Genomic DNA, 7,173 nt, shown 5'->3' with positions numbered 1-7,173 from the left:
TGGAACATCTGCTCTGGACTTTATGTGAGAAAGAAAGAAACTTCTGTCATGTCTGAGCCTTATATTTTGGGTCTATTTGTTATAGTAGTTTGGCCTGCCCTAACATAATCTCAAAGACCTGAGTTTTCCTTTATCAGCCAACTAAATGACTAGATACTCGATTACTTACAATTCTGGGTATTGACAACCTAGAGAAAGAAAATTAGGTGGTGATTAAATGAAAGGTGATACATTCATAAACTTCCTCCAGAATGTTTCGGAGATGTCAACCTTACTTTTTGTTTCTGCATTTGAATTTAAAGGCAGACTCAGAAATTGGTTCTAAGAAGGCATCTAATTGAGGATCATTTTTTAATTGAAACAAACATCTCCTGAGTCTCACAGGCAGACCAGCTCCTGGAAAGGGAGCTGGTTGCGAAAAAGAGGAGGCAGCCTGTCCTTGCCCTGGGGAATTTGCCATATAATAGATAAGTATCAACAGTTTATTGTAGGACTCTGCCCTTTCTTCCTGCTTGACCCGGCTGCTTCTTGGCTCTGGGCATAGCTTATTTGATTCTGGCTGAAGCTGTTAAGAGAAAGCTGCTGAGCTTGGCGGTACAGGGGCTAGAGCAGGGCTCCAGGAAGCACAGCCTCACTGGTCTTGGCATTGTGGTTATTGATGGATCATCTGTGTATTTCAGTTGACCCCCTGGAAACAATGGTATTCTATACTGGGATCCAAAAAAGCAATCAAAAACAGTGTGACCCAAGTGGTTCTGCCTGCCAAGCTCCTCCTCCAGGGCACAGAAAATACTGACCAGCGGGAATGTGCTGTATAGAAGAGAAAAACCAAGGAGTTCTGGAAGGAGGAATAGAACTTTGACTTTACCCTAGAAATTTCTTTTGGAGGAGAAACCAGGAGATCTTAGGAATAAAACTACTGCTGTCAGCACAGCACCATCCATGACCAGTAGGAACGCAAGAGGGGAAGCACTTCCCCTCATCCAGCTGCTCAGGCGGCCATGCGAACTCTCTAGGATGCTTCCAGAGCTTAATCTTAAAGCACATGTAAAGCACTGGTTGGCATGCTGCCCACTGTAGAACCTGATATATGCTCTCTCCCCAGGCCCGTTAAAATATCCTGAAATATGCCTTTGCCTGGGAAAAGCCTCACTACTGCTGCGGGAGGAGAAGTGCGTCCCTTGGGAGGCACCAACTGCACTCTTATTTAGATGAGGACATCTGGCCTCGAGAAGGCACGCAACCACACTTGCCTTCCCTGTCCACCCCCAAGTCTGGGACACAGGAGCTTCACCAGACCTGAGGCAGCCCCTCCCTTACCTCCAGAAACTGTCTTTGGAGGGGTAGAGGATGGTCCCTGGCCACGCCCTCATCACAGCCCTCTCTCCCTGTCAGTTCAGAGAGAACAAGTACTGATGGGCTCACAGCCAGATTCAGCAGGACGAGGTTCAGGTGGACTGCGTCCTGGGAAGGTGTTCCACACATAAACACCCTGGCTGCCTTCTCCCTCCGCATCTCCCGAAGTGCTAACCGTCACCTCCGCTACCTCCTCAGCGTGGCCGAGGAGGATGCATGGGTGAATGGAAGCCCTTTACTTCAAGGAGCACTGTTAGTGGTTCAAGTAGGCAAGGTCAGACCTACGGAGAAGTGCGTTCACCTAACAGGAAGGGAGTTGGGAGGAGCTAAGCCATGACAGTACAGGGGAAGGGTACAGGTGACATTTCTGAAGACCGTATGTGGCTCAGCATGACTCCCTCTCTTTGAAGCAGCCAAGTCTACAGAAGAGACCGAGAAATGTCTAGTGGGATTGGCTTGTCTGGGGAAAATGGTAAAGGGGCTGTGTTTCGCCATTTGTGAACAGGGGCAACATGATTTCAAGTAGAAGTCTGAGGCCAGAGGACAGAGAAAAGGCCCTTCCTGGAAACTGGCAGGAAAACAGCGGTGTGCTGTGACCTTCTGTAGAACTGTGGCCTGGAGCCCTGGTGATATTGGGATCCCATGGCTGCAGATGACATGGTGACCCCTCTCCTATACTGTAGCCTTGTCAATGACAGGCATGTCTTCATGGAGCTCAGTCACTTGCAGGTTTTCAGAAGTGCTAAATTGCAATCATGCAAATATGTTGTACATCCCATTTCTATCCCATTTCTTAATCCACGTAACAGAAAGAAAATGCAAATGAATGCATCCAGACCATAGTGTGACTGGATCAAGTCTTTCTTCAATCACTGCAGTCCCCTGAGGATATACCTCTAAACCTAAGTAATGTCATTACCACAGGTCCTGACAGCCACAGGTCCTGACATTCAGGCTAAATGAACTGCTGCACCTCTCTTAGCCGACATCAGGGCTGCCTGGGAAATATGCAATATGCTGCATCAGACCAGCTTGCAGCCCACCCCCTTCCCCCAGCCCCAGCCCAGCATTTCTCCCCTGATGGAAGCCTGCCAGTGACGACACCGAGCTTTGGTCTGTCTTGCCACTTGCCCTACCCTGTAGGTATAAACATGACTGAGGGATCTACCCAGCCTTTATTTATCGTGGGCTGTGGGCGAAACAAGTCCTGGAAGGAACCATCCTTGTTCAGACACATGGCCGGGGTGGGGGGAGTGGTGGGCGTGGTGGGGGGGGGGAAACGTCTACTCTAATGACTTAGAAAAGTGAAAGTTTCCTAAACTTACCCTCATGCAGGAAATCTTTCCAAAGGATGTAAAGATTCTTTGGTCTGTTTTGTAGACTGGTGTGTCCCCAGGGCCCAAAATAGGACTTGGCACATGGTAGGTGCTCAGTAAATATTTTTGAAATGAATGAATGAATGAATGAATGGTTCGAGATTGGTTCCTTACAAAGTGAAAGCAGATCTAAGATTGTGAAGTTAAAGAGGGTCCCTGCCAGCCAAGCTGCCCAAGGCAGTTACTGAGAAGGGCAGCTTCCTCAGTACTAAAAGGCATGCTTCTCCCTCGAGGCCGTGGATGACCAGGGGAGGCGCGAGGACCTCCGCACAACCTCTGCAAACGCTGAAGCATGGTTCTACTTGGTATAAAAAGCTAATAAACTCCAAGGCCAAGGCAATCACTAGAAAAAAGAGAGACTTATGTCCCAGGAGCCACCATCATGGCCTACGGGCATAACTCCCCGGTATCTGCCCCTTCTCTCTGACTGTCCTTCGACAGTCCCAATTCTTTTTATTCTCCTGGGCTGGCCCCCTGGCACTCCCAAGTTTACATTCGGGCTCAGTGTGGGACCGGGACAGGGCCCATTCACAGGGGCACTTGGCGATGCTCACATGCTCACATGCTCACAGGTGGGTTCCTAGAGTGCAAGCTAGCATGAACTCCAGGAAAATCAAAAGCAATGATTGTGTATACCAAGAACATTTTCCCCCTGTGATCCCGTTTTCAGGAATTTATTCTTAGAAAAAAAGAGAAGGCGATCGTAAGATGCCTGTAAAAGGATGTTTTTCAAAGCATTACTAGTAACAGTGAAAACTTGGAAGCGACAGAAACATCCCAGGATAGGAAAATGGTTAGATACATGAGAGTACATTTCCTCAGAAAACCATCCACTCACACAGCAAATGTGGCAGGAACCTCAAATTCAAACCAAGTCCACAAGGGATTTTGTAAATTTTAGGAAGTACAGGGGTTTACGGAGATAATGTACATTGCAGAGTGCGTAGCATTTTGCTCAGAACAGAAAACACTGCTGTACTCAGCTTGCGCCCCAGTGTCTCCCTGGGCTCACCTCCAGCCTTCTGAGCACCCATGCAGCTGTCATCTAGGCCTCGGGATTTAGCATCCCTCATTGCTCTTCTCCTTCTCCTTAACAGAGGTTTATAAAGAGAGAGACCTGAATACAATGTGTCCCAAACCGAACAGGGGGGTCACTGGCACAGAAACCTGTGAAACACGGCAGAAACAGACTATGGATCAGGAGGCACAGGCCGATCCCCATACCATAAACATATATGTAAATAACAAAAAAGAATTGGAGTGAATTTAAAGAAATGTAACTGTAATGTGATTTACACTTGGACCTGTTTTTCCATAGCATTGCCTAAGTTTGGGGGAGGGAAACCCCAGAATACCCTACCTACGGGCTTAGGTGAGAGTCCCTGAGAAATGTCAGCTCTTTCCGTCTTCAGACAAATTGACCCTCCCTCACTGGTCATCCAAGCTCTGCAGGCTCCTCCGGCACTCCAATTCCTCCTCTTTTCTCCTGCTGTCCCTGTCCCCAGAGTCTCTTAGAAAAATCAGGACTTGGCAGCTAGTGACTGAAGATGTCAGGTCTGGAAGATCCCTCAGGTGGCCCCGATGCTGGACGCTCCAAACCTTCCTGGGAAGGCAGGCAGGTCTCTGACTTGAGGCTGTACATCTGAGCAATTCCTGCCCCAAATGTCCAAATGTGCCTGCCTCTGCTCCGATACCAGGGCCCAACCTGCCTCCCCCTGCCCTCCCCAGCCCACACACCCGGCTGGACTCCATTTTCCCAGGGTGGGTATCTCTGAAGCTGGTGAGAAGCCCCACTGCAAGATGAGGGGTTGAGGGGGGCATAAGAAAAGTAGCCAAGACTTTTGCTTCTAGAAATGGCCCACTGAGCCACTGAAACCATCCCCGGAAGACAATTTTTTTAAAGGTGGGATATTATAAAACAAACATCTTCTTAAAGGCATCGAAGAGACAAGATAGTGAGAAATTACCGGGTACAGTTGTAGAGAAGAAAACCCAGAGCAGTAAACTCAGCTCTCAAAACTGCTTTGGCCTTGAGAGCACTGGTGGGTGCAGATGAATCTGCTCAGAAACTGAGCTAAGCTCCCAAAGGCCCACCAAAGATGGGGACCCTATCAAGCCCTCCTCCACCTCCTTTACACTGACCCTGAAGAGTTACTCTCTCAGAGTAAAGGTGAATGAGGACTCAGCCAGTTCAGTATTTGTGCAGTTCGGCTTCGTGTCACCTGGTTTATTCAGGACCACGGTGACCCCGGCCTGGTACGGCCAGCAGGCGTTTGTCAACAGCAAAGAAAAGCCTTCTCTGGGACAAGACAATGTCATCTTAGGCCTCAAATTATTCCTGCAGAGAAAAGAGCCATCCTTTAAGTCTTTCTTTACCAGGTACCCCTGGCAGCTTACCTTCCCTAAGACGTTTTCATGGGAGTCACCTCCCAGGGATGCTAAAACATCTGAGTCACATGGCAGAATAAACCGACCCCTCTTATGCTGCAATGAGCCCTCACTGTGCCCTTTTCTGGGATGAACCTGGGTCCAGATGTCGGTTCTCTACAAAAGCTGCTGTGTCCACGCTGGAGGCATCCTCTTGCTATGTGAAGGGAAAAGATCCATTTTTTTTTTTTTTTTTTAGGACCATTAAAACTCATCAACCTCTTTCCCCACATCTTTCTTTGCAAGGAGCCATGAAGATCTCTTAGCACATAACCCCGGCCTGGAGGGGGGAGTATGACCCTGGGAAATCTGCTCCAGCGCGTGGCACAAAAGTGAAGATCAGCCCATGTCTACACAAAGCCTGGGGCCCAGAACAGCCTGTTCCAGGGCTCCCTCGTCCTTGAGGAATACCGGGAACCCCCTCCTTGCCTCACTTCATTGATCTCTTTCATACACCACTTTTCAGGGGACTGGGTCCTCAGGCAGTTTTGGAACACTCTCACCGTCAAGTGCCGGTCGCCTCTATTTTCCGTTGCTCAAACCACTCCCAGTGTCACTTTCCAGCAAGTCCGCCCACTACTGTCACTGTCACAAGTCATCACTGCCCTGCTGCCCTAGGGCAAAACCTGATCGATCACACAAAAAATAATAGTCCATGCCCCGGCCCCCCTTCCCCACCCCCAAAAGCTGAGGGGTCAATGGGAAGGCCGGACCAGTGAGTGCTCTGGTGATGTTGCTGAAACAGGTGTCTGGGGCGGGGCGGGGGGCGAGCTCTGAACAGCTGGCATCTTCTGGGACAGAGAATGCTATTTGATCAGTGCTTTCAGCAGAAGGCAAAGTCTGAGAGCCTGGCCTGGAGCACTCCAAGGCTTAGGGAAGAGGGTGAACTTCCTGTGACAAGAGGGAAGTCTGAAAAAAAAAAAAAAGTTTTGTTTTTTTTTGGCTGGGGGAAGGGATGAAAGGAGTAAGCAGAACAAGATAAGAGAGAGTGGGCAAAAAGAGAAGTGGGCAAGAGTATGACGCTGGACACTGACCCTGGGGCCAGGGGATCATTCCAGCCGCAAGGAGGCAGGAATGTCTAAGGCACCCTTGTAAAATAGTGTGCACGTATGTTTGTCGTACCAAGCTGAGGCCTCCCCACGACATCCTCACGTTCTCCAGAAAAATCAAGAGACTGCCCCCAAATATTATCTGTGCTTGCCTCTTTATTATATTATACCCAGGGTTACTCAGTAAATGGAGAGAGCGGACAGATGGACAGGGGCAGGAACCAGGGGGGCAGGATGACCGACAAGCCCCCCAGGCCTCCAAAAAACCCAGAGCGGGAGCGCATCCAAACTCTCCTGACCTTAAACTTCCGCTGGACTTGGCAGCCTTGGAGGTGGTCGCCACATTAAAGAAGAACTTGCAGTGGATCTTGACTGGATGGGAAGAGGGTTGGGCATCTCCAGAAGCAATTGAGGATGTGGGCTGGACACAAACAAAAGGGCTGTGCAGGCAACCAGCGGAGAAAGCGACAGGAGAAACCAGGAGCCTGCTAGAGAGAGCCTCCTAAGCTAAGTTAAAGAGTTTGGACTTTTAATCTGTTGGTAACGGGAAGCCACGGAAGGTTCACTGGCCAAAAGAGCGCCTGGGTCAAAGAGCGCTTGTGACAACCCCCTCTGAGGGGGTATTTGAGAGGCCCTGCCCCAGCATCAGGAGCACCCAGGGAACAAGAGACCTGGCGGGAAACTGAGCAGGGTCAGAGTTGCAGGAGGAGCGCCTGGAGGGGAGCAGGGGCTGTGGGTGGAAAGGACAGGCTGAGGCTTAGGATGCTAGAGAAGTGACAAGAACCAGTGAGCAGCTGGCCAGAGGCGGTGAGGGGCGAGGAGGACAGACACTGACTCAAAGATGATGTGGAGGACGCTGGTGCCTGGGAGAAGGGTAGGGAACCCAGGGGGCCGGGACAGAGGCAGGTAGGCCCTGGGGCATGGTAGCTGGGAAATGGGCCAGATGAGCTCATTTTGGGGAGAGA

This window comes from Pteronotus mesoamericanus, unplaced genomic scaffold (assembly GCF_021234165.1).
Source record: "Pteronotus mesoamericanus isolate MK-2021 breed Mesoamerican mustached bat unplaced genomic scaffold, CSHL_Meso_final contig_1205, whole genome shotgun sequence".
Classification (NCBI taxonomy): Eukaryota; Metazoa; Chordata; class Mammalia; order Chiroptera; family Mormoopidae; genus Pteronotus; species Pteronotus mesoamericanus.
The sequence above is the reverse complement of the archived record's forward strand: the minus strand, read 5'-3'. Positions refer to the sequence as shown.